This window comes from Leuresthes tenuis, unplaced genomic scaffold (genome assembly GCF_036924035.1).
Source record: "Leuresthes tenuis unplaced genomic scaffold, fLeuTen1.0.hap1 SCAF_1, whole genome shotgun sequence".
NCBI lineage: Eukaryota > Metazoa > Chordata > Actinopteri > Atheriniformes > Atherinopsidae > Leuresthes > Leuresthes tenuis.
In genome coordinates, this window is record NW_027325355.1 from 29,989,572 (window position 1) to 30,009,322 (window position 19,751).

Consider the following 19,751-nt stretch of genomic DNA (forward strand, 5'->3'; position numbering starts at 1 on the left):
AACACAACATTATCGTGGACCATAAACAGAACATTACCGTGAAAAAGAAACAGAACATTACCGTGGACCAGAGACAGAACATTACCGTGAAACAGAAACACAACATTATAGTGGACCAGAAACGGCACATTACCGTGAAACAGAAACACAACATTATTGTGGACCAGAGACGGAACATTACCGTGGACCAGAGACGGAACATTACCGTGAAACCGAAACAGAACATTATCGTGTACCAGAAACGGAACATTACCGTGAAACCGAAAAAGAACATTATCGTGTACCAGAAACGGAACATTACCGTGAAACCAAAACAGAACATTATCGTGGACCAGAGACAGAACATTACCGTGAAACAGAACATTACCGTGAAACAGAAACACAACATTATCGTGGACCAGAAACGGAACATTACCGTGAAACAGAAACAATACATTATCGTGGACCAGAAACGGAACATGACCATGAAACCGAAACAGAACATTATCGTGGACCAGAAACGAAACATTACCGTGAAACAGAAACACAACATTATCATGGACCAGAAACGGAACATTACCGTGAAACAGAAACACAACATTTTCGTGGACCTGAGACGGAACATTACCGTGGACCAGAGACGGAACATTACCGTGAAACTGAAACAGAACATTTTCGTGGACCAGAGACGGAACATTACCATGGACCAGAGACGGAACATTACCGTGAAACCAAAACAGAACATTATCGTGGACCAGAAACGAAACATTACCGTGAAACAGAAACACAACATTATCGTGGACCAGAAACAGAACATTACCGTGAAACAGAAACAGAACATTAGCGTGGACCAGAGACAGAACATTACCGTGAAACAGAAACAGAACATTACCGTGAAACCGAACATTATCGTGGACCAGAGATCGAACATTACCGTGGACCAGAGACAGAACATTAGCGTGGACCAAAGACAGAACATTACCGTGAAACCGAACATTTTCGTGGACCAGAGATCGAACATTACCGTGGACCAGAGACAGAACATTACCGTGGACCAGAGACAGAACATTACCGTGGACCAGAGACAGAACATTACCGTGGACCAGAGACAGAACATTACTCTGGACCAGAGACCGAACTTTACCTTGAAACCGAACATCACCGTGGACCAGAGACAGAACATTACCGTGGACCAGAGACAGAACATTACCGTGAAACAGAACATTATCATGGACCAGAAACGGAACATTACCGTGAAACAGAAACAGAACATTATCATGGACCAAAAACGGAACATTACTGTGAAACAGAAACACAACATTATCGTGGAACAGAAACTAAACATTACCGTGAAACAGAAACAGAACATTAGCGTGGACCAGAGACAGAACATTACTGTGAAACAGAACATTACCGTGAAACAGAAACACAACATTATCGTGGACGAGAAACGGAACATTACCATGAAACAGAAACACAACATTATCGTGGACCAGAAACGGAACATTACCGTGAAACAGAAACAGAACATTAGCGTGGACCAGAGACAGAACATTACCGTGAAACAGAACATTATCATGGACCAGAAACGGAACATTACCGTGAAACAGAAACACAACATTATTGTGGACCAGAGACGGAACATTACCGTGGACCAGAGACGGAACATTACCGTGAAACCGAAACAGAACATTATCGTGTACCAGAAACGGAACATTACCGTGAAACCGAAACAGAACATTATCGTGGACCAGAAACGAAACATTACCGTGAAACAGAAACATAACATTATCATGGACCAGAAACGGAACATTACCGTGAAACAGAAACAATACATTATCGTGGACCAGAAACGGAACATTACCGTGAAACAGAAACAGAACATTAACATGGACCAGAGACCGAACTTTACCTTGAAACCGAACATCACCGTGAAACAGAAACACAACATTATCGTGGACCAGAAACGGAACATTACCGTGAAACAGAAACAATACATTATCGTGGACCAGAAACGGAACATGACCATGAAACCGAAACAGAACATTATCGTGGACCAGAAACGAAACATTACCGTGAAACAGAAACACAACATTATCATGGACCAGAAACGGAACATTACCGTGAAACAGAAACACAACATTTTCGTGGACCAGAGACGGAACATTACCGTGGACCAGAGACGGAACATTACCGTGAAACTGAAACAGAACATTTTCGTGGACCAGAGACGGAACATTACCATGGACCAGAGACGGAACATTACCGTGAAACCAAAACAGAACATTATCGTGGACCAGAAACGAAACATTACCGTGAAACAGAAACACAACATTATCGTGGACCAGAAAGAGAACATTACCGTGAAACAGAAACAGAACATTAGCGTGGACCAGAGACAGAACATTACCGTGAAACAGAAAATTATCATGGACCAGAAACATAACATTACCATGAAACAGAAACAGAACATTATCGTGGACCAGACACAGAACATTACCGTGAAACAGAAACACAACATTATCATGGACCAGAAACGGAACATTACCGTGAAACAGAAACACAACATTTTCGTGGACCAGAGACGGAACATTACCGTGGACCAGAGACGGAACATTACCGTGAAACTGAAACAGAACATTTTCGTGGACCAGAGACGGAACATTACCATGGACCAGAGACGGAACATTACCGTGAAACCAAAACAGAACATTATCGTGGACCAGAAACGAAACATTACCGTGAAAAAGAAACACAACATTATCGTGGACCAGAAACAGAACATTACCGTGAAACAGAAACAGAACATTAGCGTGGACCAGAGACAGAACATTACCGTGAAACAGAAACAGAACATTAGCGTGGACCAGAGACAGAACATTACCGTGAAACAGAAAATTATCATGGACCAGAAACATAACATTACCATGAAACAGAAACAGAACATTATCGTGGACCAGAGACGGAACATTACCGTGGACCAGAGACGGAACATTACCGTGAAACCGAAAGAGAAACTTATCGTGGACCAGAAACGGAACATTACCGTGAAACCGAAACAGAACATTATGGTGGACCAGAAACGGAAAATTACCGTGAAACAGAAAAACAACATTATCGTGGACCAGAAACGGAACATTACCGTGAAAAAGAAACACAACATTATTGTGGACCAGAAACGGAACATTATCGTGAAACAGAACATTATCGTGGACCAGAAACGGAACATTACCGTGAAACAAAAACAGAACATTATCGTGTACCAGAGACGGAACATTACCGTGGACCAGAGACAGAACATTACCGTGAAACCGAAACAGAACATTATCGTGGACCAGAAACGGAACATTACCGTGAAACAGAAACACAAAATTATCGTGGACCAGAAATGGAACATAGCCGTGAAACAGAAACACAACATTATCGTGGACCAGAAACGGAACATTACCGTGAAACAGAAACAGAACATTAGCGTGGACCAGAGACAGAACATTACCGTGAAACAGAACATTATCGTGGACCAGAAACGGAACATTACCATGAAACCGAAACAGAACATTATCGTGGACCAGAAACGGAACATTATCATGAAACAGAACATTATTGTGGACCAGAAATGGAACATTACCGTGAAACAGAAACACAACATTACCGTGGACCAGAAACGGAACATTACCGTGAAACAGAAACACAACATTATCGTGGACCAGAAACAGAACATTACCGTGAAACAGAAACAGAACATTACCGTGGACCAGAAACAGAACATTACCGTGAAACAGAAACAGAACATTAGCGTGGACCAGAGACAGAACATTACCGTGAAACAGAAAATTATCATGGACCAGAAACATAACATTACCATGAAACAGAAACAGAACATTATCTTGGACCAGAGATGGAACATTACCGTGGACCAGAGACGGAACATTACCGTGAAACCGAAACAGAACATTATCGTGGACCAGAAACGGAAAATTACCGTGAAACAGAAAAACAACATTATCGTGGACCAGAAACGGAACATTACCGTGAAAAAGAAACACAACATTATTGTGGACCAGAAACGGAACATTATCGTGAAACAGAACATTATTGTGGACCAGAAATGAAACATTACCGTGAAACAGAAACACAACATTACCGTGGACCAGAAACGGAACATTACCGTGAAACAGAAACACAACATTATCGTGGACCATAAACAGAACATTACCGTGAAAAAGAAACAGAACATTACCGTGGACCAGAGACAGAACATTACCGTGAAACAGAAACACAACATTATAGTGGACCAGAAACGGCACATTACCGTGAAACAGAAACACAACATTATTGTGGACCAGAGACGGAACATTACCGTGGACCAGAGACGGAACATTACCGTGAAACCGAAACAGAACATTATCGTGTACCAGAAACGGAACATTACCGTGAAACCGAAAAAGAACATTATCGTGTACCAGAAACGGAACATTACCGTGAAACCAAAACAGAACATTATCGTGGACCAGAGACAGAACATTACCGTGAAACAGAACATTACCGTGAAACAGAAACACAACATTATCGTGGACCAGAAACGGAACATTACCGTGAAACAGAAACAATACATTATCGTGGACCAGAAACGGAACATGACCATGAAACCGAAACAGAACATTATCGTGGACCAGAAACGAAACATTACCGTGAAACAGAAACACAACATTATCATGGACCAGAAACGGAACATTACCGTGAAACAGAAACACAACATTTTCGTGGACCAGAGACGGAACATTACCGTGGACCAGAGACGGAACATTACCGTGAAACTGAAACAGAACATTTTCGTGGACCAGAGACGGAACATTATCATGGACCAGAGACGGAACATTACCGTGAAACCAAAACAGAACATTATCGTGGACCAGAAACGAAACATTACCGTGAAACAGAAACACAACATTATCGTGGACCAGAAACAGAACATTACCGTGAAACAGAAACAGAACATTAGCGTGGACCAGAGACAGAACATTACCGTGAAACAGAAACAGAACATTACCGTGAAACCGAACATTATCGTGGACCAGAGATCGAACATTACCGTGGACCAGAGACAGAACATTAGCGTGGACCAGAGACAGAACATTACCGTGAAACCGAACATTATCGTGGACCAGAGATCGAACATTACCGTGGACCAGAGACAGAACATTACCGTGGACCAGAGACAGAACATTACCGTGGACCAGAGACAGAACATTACCGTGGACCAGAGACAGAACATTACCGTGGACCAGAGACAGAACATTACTCTGGACCAGAGACCGAACTTTACCTTGAAACCGAACATCACCGTGGACCAGAGACAGAACATTACCATGGACCAGAGACAGAACATTACCGTGAAACAGAACATTATCATGGACCAGAAACGGAACATTACCGTGAAACAGAAACAGAACATTATCATGGACCAAAAACGGAACATTACTGTGAAACAGAAACACAACATTATCGTGGAACAGAAACTGAACATTACCGTGAAACAGAAACAGAACATTAGCGTGGACCAGAGACAGAACATTACTGTGAAACAGAACATTACCGTGAAACAGAAACACAACATTATCGTGGACGAGAAACGGAACATTACCATGAAACAGAAACACAACATTATCGTGGACCAGAAACGGAACATTACCGTGAAACAGAAACAGAACATTAGCGTGGACCAGAGACAGAACATTACCGTGAAACAGAACATTATCATGGACCAGAAACGGAACATTACCGTGAAACAGAAACACAACATTATTGTGGACCAGAGACGGAACATTACCGTGGACCAGAGACGGAACATTACCGTGAAACCGAAACAGAACATTATCGTGTACCAGAAACGGAACATTACCGTGAAACCGAAACAGAACATTATCGTGGACCAGAAACGAAACATTACCATGAAACAGAAACACAACATTATCATGGACCAGAAACGGAACATTACCGTGAAACAGAAACAATACATTATCGTAGACCAGAAACGGAACATTACCGTGAAACAGAAACAGAACATTAACATGGACCAGAGACCGAACTTTACCTTGAAACCGAACATCACCGTGAAACAGAAACACAACATTATCGTGGACCAGAAACGGAACATTACCGTGAAACAGAAACAATACATTATCGTGGACCAGAAACGGAACATGACCATGAAACCGAAACAGAACATTATCGTGGACCAGAAACGAAACATTACCGTGAAACAGAAACACAACATTATCATGGACCAGAAACGGAACATTACCGTGAAACAGAAACACAACATTTTCGTGGACCAGAGACGGAACATTACCGTGGACCAGAGACGGAACATTACCGTGAAACTGAAACAGAACATTTTCGTGGACCAGAGACGGAACATTACCATGGACCAGAGACGGAACATTACCGTGAAACCAAAACAGAACATTATCGTGGACCAGAAACGAAACATTACCGTGAAACAGAAACACAACATTATCGTGGACCAGAAACAGAACATTACCGTGAAACAGAAACAGAACATTAGTGTGGACCAGAGACAGAACATTACCGTGAAACAGAAACAGAACATTAGCGTGGACCAGAGACAGAACATTACCGTGAAACCGAACATTATCGTGGACCAGAGATCGAACATTACCGTGGACCAGAGACAGAACATTACCGTGGACCAGAGACAGAACATTACTCTGGACCAGAGACCGAACTTTACCTTGAAACCGAACATCACCGTGGACCAGAGACAGAACATTACCATGGACCAGAGACAGAACATTACCGTGAAACAGAACATTATCATGGACCAGAAACGGAACATTACCGTGAAACAGAAACACAACATTATCGTGGACGAGAAACGGAACATTACCGTGAAACAGAAACACAACATTATCGTGTACCAGAAACGGAACATTACCGTGAAATAGAAACAGAACATTAGCGTGAAACAGAAACAGAACATTAGCGTGGACCAGAGACAGAACATTACCGTGAAACAGAAACAGAACATTAGCGTGGACCAGAGACAGAACATTACCGTGAAACCGAACATTATCGTGGACCAGAGATCGAACATTACCGTGGACCAGAGACAGAACATTACCGTGGACCAGAGACAGAACATTACCGTGGACCAGAGACAGATCATTACCGTGGACCAGAGACAGAACATTACCGTGGACCAGAGACAGAACATTACTCTGGACCAGAGACCGAACTTTACCTTGAAACCGAACATCACCGTGGACCAGAGACAGAACATTACCATGGACCAGAGACAGAACATTACCGTGAAACAGAACATTATCATGGACCAGAAACGGAACATTACCGTGAAACAGAAACACAACATTATCGTGGACCAGAAACGGAACATTACCGTGAAACAGAAACAGAACATTAGCGTGAAACAGAAACAGAACATTAGCGTGGACCAGAGACAGAACATTACCGTGAAACAGAAACAGAACATTAGCGTGGACCAGAGACAGAACATTACCGTGAAACAGAAACAGAACATTAGCGTGGACCAGAGACGGAACATTACCGTGAAACAGAAACACAACATTATCGTGGACCAGAAACGGAACATTACCGTGAAACAAAAACAGAACATTATCGTGTACCAGAGACGGAACATTACCGTGGACCAGAGACAGAACATTACCGTGAAACCGAAACAGAACATTATCGTGGACCAGAAACGGAACATTACCGTGAAACAGAAACACAAAATTATCGTGGACCAGAAATGGAACATAGCCGTGAAACAGAAACAGAACATTATCGTGGACCAGAGACGGAACATTACCGTGAAACCGAACATTATCGTGGACCAGAGATCGAACATTACCGTGGACCAGAGACAGAACATTACCGTGGACCAGAGACAGAACATTACCGTGGACCAGAGACAGAACATTACCGTGGACCAGAGACAGAACATTACCGTGGACCAGAGACAGAACATTACCGTGGACCAGAGACAGAACATTACTGTGGACCAGAGACCGAACTTTACCTTGAAACCGAACATCACCGTGGACCAGAGACAGAACATTACCATGGACCAGAGACAGAACATTACCGTGAAACAGAACATTATCATGGACCAGAAACGGAACATTACCGTGAAACAGAAACAGAACATTATCATGGACCAAAAACGGAACATTACTGTGAAACAGAAACACAACATTATCGTGGAACAGAAACTGAACATTACCGTGAAACAGAAACAGAACATTAGCGTGGACCAGAGACAGAACATTACTGTGAAACAGAACATTACCGTGAAACAGAAACACAACATTATCGTGGACGAGAAACGGAACATTACCATGAAACAGAAACACAACATTATCGTGGACCAGAAACGGAACATTACCGTGAAACAGAAACAGAACATTAGCGTGGACCAGAGACAGAACATTACCGTGAAATAGAACATTATCATGGACCAGAAACGGAACATTACCGTGAAACAGAAACACAACATTATTGTGGACCAGAGACGGAACATTACCGTGGACCAGAGACGGAACATTACCGTGAAACCGAAACAGAACATTATCGTGTACCAGAAACGGAACATTACCGTGAAACCGAAACAGAACATTATCGTGGACCAGAAACGAAACATTACCGTGAAACAGAAACACAACATTATCATGGACCAGAAACGGAACATTACCGTGAAACAGAAACAATACATTATCGTGGACCAGAAACGGAACATTACCGTGAAACAGAAACAGAACATTAACATGGACCAGAGACCGAACTTTACCTTGAAACCGAACATCACCGTGAAACAGAAACACAACATTATCGTGGACCAGAAACGGAACATTACCGTGAAACAGAAACAATACATTATCGTGGACCAGAAACGGAACATGACCATGAAACCGAAACAGAACATTATCGTGGACCAGAAACGAAACATTACCGTGAAACAGAAACACAACATTATCATGGACCAGAAACGGAACATTACCGTGAAACAGAAACACAACATTTTCGTGGACCAGAGACGGAACATTACCGTGGACCAGAGACGGAACATTACCGTGAAACTGAAACAGAACATTTTCGTGGACCAGAGACGGAACATTACCATGGACCAGAGACGGAACATTACCGTGAAACCAAAACAGAACATTATCGTGGACCAGAAACGAAACATTACCGTGAAACAGAAACACAACATTATCGTGGACCAGAAACAGAACATTACCGTGAAACAGAAACAGAACATTAGCGTGGACCAGAGACAGAACATTACCGTGAAACAGAAACAGAACATTAGCGTGGACCAGAGACAGAACATTACCGTGAAACCGAACATTATCGTGGACCAGAGATCGAACATTACCGTGGACCAGAGACAGAACATTACCGTGGACCAGAGACAGAACATTACTCTGGACCAGAGACCGAACTTTACCTTGAAACCGAACATCACCGTGGACCAGAGACAGAACATTACCATGGACCAGAGACAGAACATTACCGTGAAACAGAACATTATCATGGACCAGAAACGGAACATTACCGTGAAACAGAAACACAACATTATCGTGGACGAGAAACGGAACATTACCGTGAAACAGAAACACAACATTATCGTGTACCAGAAACGGAACATTACCGTGAAATAGAAACAGAACATTAGCGTGAAACAGAAACAGAACATTAGCGTGGACCAGAGACAGAACATTACCGTGAAACAGAAACAGAACATTAGCGTGGACCAGAGACAGAACATTACCGTGAAACCGAACATTATCGTGGACCAGAGATCGAACATTACCGTGGACCAGAGACAGAACATTACCGTGGACCAGAGACAGAACATTACCGTGGACCAGAGACAGATCTTTACCGTGGACCAGAGACAGAACATTACCGTGGACCAGAGACAGAACATTACTCTGGACCAGAGACCGAACTTTACCTTGAAACCGAACATCACCGTGGACCAGAGACAGAACATTACCATGGACCAGAGACAGAACATTACCGTGAAACAGAACATTATCATGGACCAGAAACGGAACATTACCGTGAAACAGAAACACAACATTATCGTGGACGAGAAACGGAACATTACCGTGAAACAGAAACACAACATTATCGTGGACCAGAAACGGAACATTACCGTGAAACAGAAACAGAACATTAGCGTGAAACAGAAACAGAACATTAGCGTGGACCAGAGACAGAACATTACCGTGAAACAGAAACAGAACATTAGCGTGGACCAGAGACAGAACATTACCGTGAAACAGAAACAGAACATTAGCGTGGACCAGAGACGGAACATTACCGTGAAACAGAAACACAACATTATCGTGGACCAGAAACGGAACATTACCGTGAAACAAAAACAGAACATTATCGTGTACCAGAGACGGAACATTACCGTGGACCAGAGACAGAACATTACCGTGAAACCGAAACAGAACATTATCGTGGACCAGAAACGGAACATTACCGTGAAACAGAAACACAAAATTATCGTGGACCAGAAATGGAACATAGCCGTGAAACAGAAACAGAACATTATCGTGGACCAGAGACGGAACATTACCGTGAAACCGAACATTATCGTGGACCAGAGATCGAACATTACCGTGGACCAGAGACAGAACATTACCGTGGACCAGAGACAGAACATTACCGTGGACCAGAGACAGAACATTACCGTGGACCAGAGACAGAACATTACCGTGGACCAGAGACAGAACATTACTGTGGACCAGAGACCGAACTTTACCTTGAAACCGAACATCACCGTGGACCAGAGACAGAACATTACCATGGACCAGAGACAGAACATTACCGTGAAACAGAACATTATTATGGACCAGAAACGGAACATTACCGTGAAACAGAAACAGAATATTATCATGGACCAAAAACGGAACATTACTGTGAAACAGAAACACAACATTATCGTGGAACAGAAACTGAACATTACCGTGAAACAGAAACAGAACATTAGCGTGGACCAGAGACAGAACATTACTGTGAAACAGAACATTACCGTGAAACAGAAACACAACATTATCGTGGACGAGAAACGGAACATTACCGTGAAACAGAAACACAACATTATCGTGGACCAGAAACGGAACATTACCGTGAAACAGAAACAGAACATTAGCGTGGACCAGAGACAGAACATTACCGTGAAACAGAACATTATCATGGACCAGAAACGGAACATTACCGTGAAACAGAAACACAACATTATTGTGGACCAGAGACGGAACATTACCGTGAAACCGAAACAGAACATTATCGTGTACCAGAAACGGAACATTACCGTGAAACCGAAAATGAACATTATCGTGGACCAGAAACGAAACATTACCGTGAAACAGAAACACAACATTATCATGGACCAGAAACGGAACATTACCGTGAAACAGAAACAGAACATTAACCTGGACCAGAGACAGAACATTACCGTGAAACAGAACATTACCGTGATACAGAAACACAACATTATCGTGGACCAGAAACGGAACATTACCGTGAAACAGAAACAATACATTATCGTGGACCAGAAACGGAACATGACCATGAAACCGAAACAGAACATTATCGTGGACCAGAAACGAAACATTACCGTGAAACAGAAACACAACATTATCATGGACCAGAAACGGAACATTACCGTGAAACAGAAACACAACATTTTCGTGGACCAGAGACGGAACATTACCGTGGACCAGAGACGGAACATTACCGTGAAACTGAAACAGAACATTTTCGTGGACCAGAGACGGAACATTACCATGGACCAGAGACGGAACATTACCGTGAAACCAAAACAGAACATTATCGTGGACCAGAAACGAAACATTACAGTGAAACAGAAACACAACATTATCGTGGACCAGAAACAGAACATTACCGTGAAACAGAAACAGAACATTAGCGTGGACCAGAGACAGAACATTACCGTGAAACAGAAACAGAACATTAGCGTGGACCAGAGACAGAACATTACCGTGAAACAGAAAATTATCATGGACCAGAAACATAACATTACCATGAAACAGAAACAGAACATTATCGTGGACCAGAGACGGAACATTACCGTGGACCAGAGACGGAACATTACCGTGAAACCGAAAGAGAAACTTATCGTGGACCAGAAACGGAACATTACCGTGAAACCGAAACAGAACATTATGGTGGACCAGAAACGGAAAATTACCGTGAAACAGAAAAACAACATTATCGTGGACCAGAAACGGAACATTACCGTGAAAAAGAAACACAACATTATTGTGGACCAGAAACGGAACATTATCGTGAAACAGAACATTATTGTGGACCAGAAACGGAACATTACCGTGAAACAAAAACAGAACATTATCATGAAACAGAACATTATTGTGGACCAGAGACAGAACATTACCGTGAAACCGAAACAGAACATTATCGTGGACCAGAAACGGAACATTACCGTGAAACAGAAACACAAAATTATCGTGGACCAGAAATGGAACATAGCCGTGAAACAGAAACAGAACATTATCGTGGACCAGAGACGGAACATTACCGTGAAACCGAACATTATCGTGGACCAGAGATCGAACATTACCGTGGACCAGAGACAGAACATTACCGTGGACCAGAGACAGAACATTACCGTGGACCAGAGACAGAACATTACCGTGGACCAGAGACAGAACATTACTGTGGACCAGAGACCGAACTTTACCTTGAAACCGAACATCACCGTGGACCAGAGACAGAACATTACCATGGACCAGAGACAGAACATTACCGTGAAACAGAACATTATCATGGACCAGAAACGGAACATTACCGTGAAACAGAAACAGAAAATTATCATGGACCAAAAACGGAACATTACCGTGAAACAGAAACACAACATTATCGTGGAACAGAAACTGAACATTACCGTGAAACAGAAACAGAACATTAGCGTGGACCAGAGACAGAACATTACTGTGAAACAGAACATTACCGTGAAACAGAAACACAACATTATCGTGGACCAGAAACGGAACATTACCGTGAAACAGAAACACAACATTATCGTGGACCAGAAACGGAACATTACCGTGAAACAGAAACAGAACATTAGCGTGGACCAGAGACAGAACATTACCGTGAAACAGAACATTATCATGGACCAGAAACGGAACATTACCGTGAAACAGAAACACAACATTATTGTGGACCAGAGAAGGAACATTACCGTGGACCAGAGACGGAACATTACCGTGAAACCTAAACAGAACATTATCGTGTACCAGAAACGGAACATTACCGTGAAACCGAAACAGAACATTATCGTGGACCAGAAACGAAACATTACCGTGAAACAGAAACACAACATTATCATGGACCAGAAACGGAACATTACCGTGAAACAGAAACACAACATTATTGTGGACCAGAGACGGAACATTACCGTGGACCAGAGACGGAACATTACCGTGGACCAGAGACGGAACATTACCGTGAAACCGAAACAGAACATTATCGTGGACCAGAAACGGAACATTACCGTGAAACCGAAACAGAACATTATCGTGGACCAGAAACGGAACATTATCATGAAACAGAACATTATTGTGGACCAGAAATGGAACATTACCGTGAAACAGAAACACAAAATTACCGTGGACCAGAAACGGAACATTACCGTGAAACAGAAACACAACATTATCGTGGACCAGAAACAGAACATTACCGTGAAACAGAAACAGAACATTACCGTGGACCAGAAACAGAACATTACCGTGAAACAGAAACAGAACATTAGCGTGGACCAGAGACAGAACATTACCGTGAAACAGAAACAGAACATTAGCGTGGACCAGAGACAGAACATTACCGTGAAACAGAAAATTATCATGGACCAGAAACATAACATTACCATGAAACAGAAACAGAACATTATCGTGGACCAGAGACGGAACATTACCGTGGACCAGAGACGGAACATTACCGTGAAACCGAAACAGAACATTATCGTGGACCAGAAACGGAAAATTACCGTGAAACAGAAAAACAACATTATCGTGGACCAGAAACGGAACATTAGCGTGAAAAAGAAACACAACATTATTGTGGACCAGAAACGGAACATTATCGTGAAACAGAACATTATTGTGGACCAGAAATTAAACATTACCGTGAAACAGAAACACAACATTACCGTGGACCAGAAACGGAACATTACCGTGAAACAGAAACACAACATTATCGTGGACCAGAAACAGAACATTACCGTGAAAAAGAAACAGAACATTACCGTGGACCAGAGACAGAACATTACCGTGAAACAGAAACACAACATTATAGTGGACCAGAAACGGCACATTACCGTGAAACAGAAACAGAACATTAGCGTGGACCAGAGACAGAACATTACCGTGAAACAGAAACACAACATTATCGTGGACCAGAAACGGAACATTACCGTGAAACAGAAACAATACATTATCGTGGACCAGAAACGGAACATGACCATGAAACCGAAACAGAACATTATCGTGGACCAGAAACGAAACATTACCGTGAAACAGAAACACAACATTATCATGGACCAGAAACGGAACATTACCGTGAAACAGAAACACAACATTTTCGTGGACCAGAGACGGAACATTACCGTGGACCAGAGACGGAACATTACCGTGAAACTGAAACAGAACATTTTCGTGGACCAGAGACGGAACATTACCATGGACCAGAGACGGAACATTACCGTGAAACCAAAACAGAACATTATCGTGGACCAGAAACGAAACATTACCGTGAAACAGAAACACAACATTATCGTGGACCAGAAACAGAACATTACCGTGAAACAGAAACAGAACATTAGCGTGGACCAGAGACAGAACATTACCGTGAAACAGAAACAGAACATTAGCGTGGACCAGAGACAGAACATTACCGTGAAACAGAAAATTATCATGGACCAGAAACATAACATTACCATGAAACAGAAACAGAACATTATCGTGGACCAGAGACGGAACATTACCGTGGACCAGAGACGGAACATTACCGTGAAACTGAAAGAGAAACTTATCGTGGACCAGAAACGGAACATTACCGTGAAACCGAAACAGAACATTATGGTGGACCAGAAACGGAAAATTACCGTGAAATAGAAAAACAACATTATCGTGGACCAGAAACGGAACATTACCGTGAAAAAGAAACACAACATTATTGTGGACCAGAAACGGAACATTATCGTGAAACAGAACATTATCATGGACCAGAAACGGAACATAGCCGTGAAACAGAAACAGAACATTATCGTGTACCAGAGACGGAACATTACCGTGGACCAGAGACAGAACATTACCGTGAAACCGAAACAGAACATTATCGTGGACCAGAAACGGAACATTACCGTGAAACAGAAACACAAAATTATCGTGGACCAGAAATGGAACATAGCCGTGAAACAGAAACAGAACATTATCGTGGACCAGAGACGGAACATTACCGTGAAACCGAACATTATCGTGGACCAGAGATCGAACATTACCGTGGACCAGAGACAGAACATTACCGTGGACCAGAGACAGAACATTACCGTGGACCAGAGACAGAACATTACCGTGGACCAGAGACAGAACATTACTGTGGACCAGAGACCGAACTTTACCTTGAAACCGAACATCACCGTGGACCAGAGACAGAACACTACCATGGACCAGAGACAGAACATTACCGTGAAACAAAACTTTATCATGGACCAGAAACGGAACATTACCGTGAAACAGAAACAGAAAATTATCATGGACCAAAAACGGAACATTACCGTGAAACAGAAACACAACATTATCGTGGAACAGAAACTGAACATTACCGTGAAACAGAAACAGAACATTAGCGTGGACCAGAGACAGAACATTACTGTGAAACAGAACATTACCGTGAAACAGAAACACAACATTATCGTGGACCAGAAACGGAACATTACCGTGAAACAGAAACACAACATTATCGTGGACCAGAAACGGAACATTACCGTGAAACAGAAACAGAACATTAGCGTGGACCAGAGACAGAACATTACCGTGAAACAGAACATTATCATGGACCAGAAACGGAACATTACCGTGAAACAGAAACACAACATTATTGTGGACCAGAGACGGAACATTACCGTGGACCAGAGACGGAACATTACCGTGAAACCTAAACAGAACATTATCGTGTACCAGAAACGGAACATTACCGTGAAACCGAAACAGAACATTATCGTGGACCAGAAACGAAACATTACCGTGAAACAGAAACACAACATTATCATGGACCAGAAACGGAACATTACCGTGAAACAGAAACACAACATTATTGTGGACCAGAGACGGAACATTACCGTGGACCAGAGACGGAACATTACCGTGGACCAGAGACGGAACATTACCGTGAAACCGAAACAGAACATTATCGTGGACCAGAAACGGAACATTACCGTGAAACCGAAACAGAACATTATCGTGGACCAGAAACGGAACATTATCATGAAACAGAACATTATTGTGGACCAGAAATGGAACATTACCGTGAAACAGAAACACAACATTACCGTGGACCAGAAACGGAACATTACCGTGAAACAGAAACACAACATTATCGTGGACCAGAAACAGAACATTACCGTGAAACAGAAACAGAACATTACCGTGGACCAGAAACAGAACATTACCGTGAAACAGAAACAGAACATTAGCGTGGACCAGAGACAGAACATTACCGTGAAACAGAAACAGAACATTAGCGTGGACCAGAGACAGAACATTACTGTGAAACAGAACATTACCGTGAAACAGAAACACAACATTATCGTGGACCAGAAACGGAACATTACCGTGAAACAGAAACACAACATTATCGTGGACCAGAAACGGAACATTACCGTGAAACAGAAACAGAACATTAGCGTGGACCAGAGACAGAACATTACCGTGAAACAGAACATTATCATGGACCAGAAACGGAACATTACCGTGAAACAGAAACACAACATTATTGTGGACCAGAGACGGAACATTACCGTGGACCAGAGACGGAACATTACCGTGAAACCTAAACAGAACATTATCGTGGACCAGAGACGGAACATTACCGTGAAACCGAAACAGAACATTATGGTGGACCAGAAACGGAAAATTACCGTGAAACAGAAAAACAACATTATCGTGGACCAGAAACGGAACATTACCGTGAAAAAGAAACACAACATTATTGTGGACCAGAAACGGAACATTATCGTGAAACAGAACATTATCGTGGACCAGAAACGGAACATTACCGTGAAACAAAAACAGAACATTATCGTGTACCAGAGACGGAACATTACCGTGGACCAGAGACAGAACATTACCGTGAAACCGAAACAGAACATTATCGTGGACCAGAAACGGAACATTACCGTGAAACAGAAACACAAAATTATCGTGGACCAGAAATGGAACATAGCCGTGAAACAGAAACACAACATTATCGTGGACCAGAAACGGAACATTACCGTGAAACAGAAACAGAACATTAGCGTGGACCAGAGACAGAACATTACCGTGAAACAGAACATTATCGTGGACCAGAAACGGAACATTACCATGAAACCGAAACAGAACATTATCGTGGACCAGAAACGGAACATTATCATGAAACAGAACATTATTGTGGACCAGAAATGGAACATTACCGTGAAACAGAAACACAACATTACCGTGGACCAGAAACGGAACATTACCGTGAAACAGAAACACAACATTATCGTGGACCAGAAACAGAACATTACCGTGGACCAGAAACAGAACATTACCGTGAAACAGAAACAGAACATTAGCGTGGACCAGAGACAGAACATTACCGTGAAACAGAAACAGAACATTAGCGTGGACCAGAGACAGAACATTACCGTGAAACAGAAAATTATCATGGACCAGAAACATAACATTACCATGAAACCGAAACAGAACATTATCGTGGACAAGAAACGGAACATTACCGTGAAACCGAAACAGAACATTATCGTGGACCAGAAACGGAAAATTACCGTGAAACAGAAAAACAACATTATCGTGGACCAGAAACGGAACATTACCGTGAAAAAGAAACAACATTATTGTGGACCAGAAACGGAACATTATCGTGAAACAGAACATTATTGTGGACCAGAAATGAAACATTACCTTGAAACAGAAACACAACATTACCGTGGACCAGAAACGGAACATTACCGTGAAACAGAAACACAACATTATCGTGGACCAGAAACAGAACATTACCGTGAAAAAGAAACAGAACATTACCGTGGACCAGAGACAGAACATTACCGTGAAACAGAAACACAACATTATAGTGGACCAGAAACGGCACATTACCGTGAAACAGAAACAGAACATTAGCGTGGACCAGAGACAGAACATTACCGTGAAACAGAAAATGATCATGGACCAGAAACGGAACATTACCGTGAAACAGAAACACAACATTATCGTGGACCAGAAACGGAACATTATCTTGGACCAGAGACAGAACATTACCGTGAAACCGAAACAGAACATTATCGTGGACCAGAAACGGAACATTATCGTGGAACAGAGACAGAACATTATCGTGGACCAGAGACGGAGCATTATCGTGGACCAGAGACGGAACATTATCGTGGGCCAGAGACAGAACATTACCGTGTAACCGAACATTATCGTGGACCAGAGACGGAACATTACCGTGAAACAGAAACACAACATTATCGTGTACCAGAGACGGAACATTACCGTGGACCAGAGACAGAACATTACCGTGAAACCGAAACAGAACATTATCGTGGACCAGAAACGGAACATTACCGTGAAACAGAAACACAAAATTATCGTGGACCAGAAATGGAACATTACCGTGAAACAGAAACAGAACATTAGCGTGGACCAGAGACAGAACATTACCGTGAAACAGAAACAGAACATTAGCGTGAACCAGAGACAGAACATTACCGTGAAACAGAAAATTATCATGGACCAGAAACATAACATTACCATGAAACAGAAACAGAACATTATCGTGGACCAGAGACGGAACATTATCGTGGACCAGAGACGGAACATTACCATGGACCAGAGACGGAACATTACCGTGAAACCAAAACAGAACATTATCGTGGACCAGAAACGAAACATTACCGTGAAACAGAAACACAACATTATCGTGTACCAGAAACAGAACATTACCGTGAAACAGAAACAGAACATTAGCGTGGACCAGAGACAGAACATTACCGTGAAACAGAAACAGAACATTAGCGTGGACCAGAGACAGAACATTACCGTGAAACAGAAAAGTATCATGGACCAGAAACATAACATTACCATGAAACAGAAACAGAACATTATCGTGGACCAGAGACGGAACATTACCGTGGACCAGAGACGGAACATTACCGTGAAACCGAAAGAGAAACTTATCGTGGACCAGAAACGGAACATTACCGTGAAACCGAAACAGAACATTATGGTGGACCAGAAACGGAAAATTACCGTGAAACAGAAAAACAACATTATCGTGGACCAGAAACGGAACATTACCGTGAAAAAGAAACACAACATTATTGTGGACCAGAAACGGAACATTATCGTGAAACAGAACATTATCATGGACCAGAAACGGAACATTACCGTGAAACAAAAACAGAACATTAT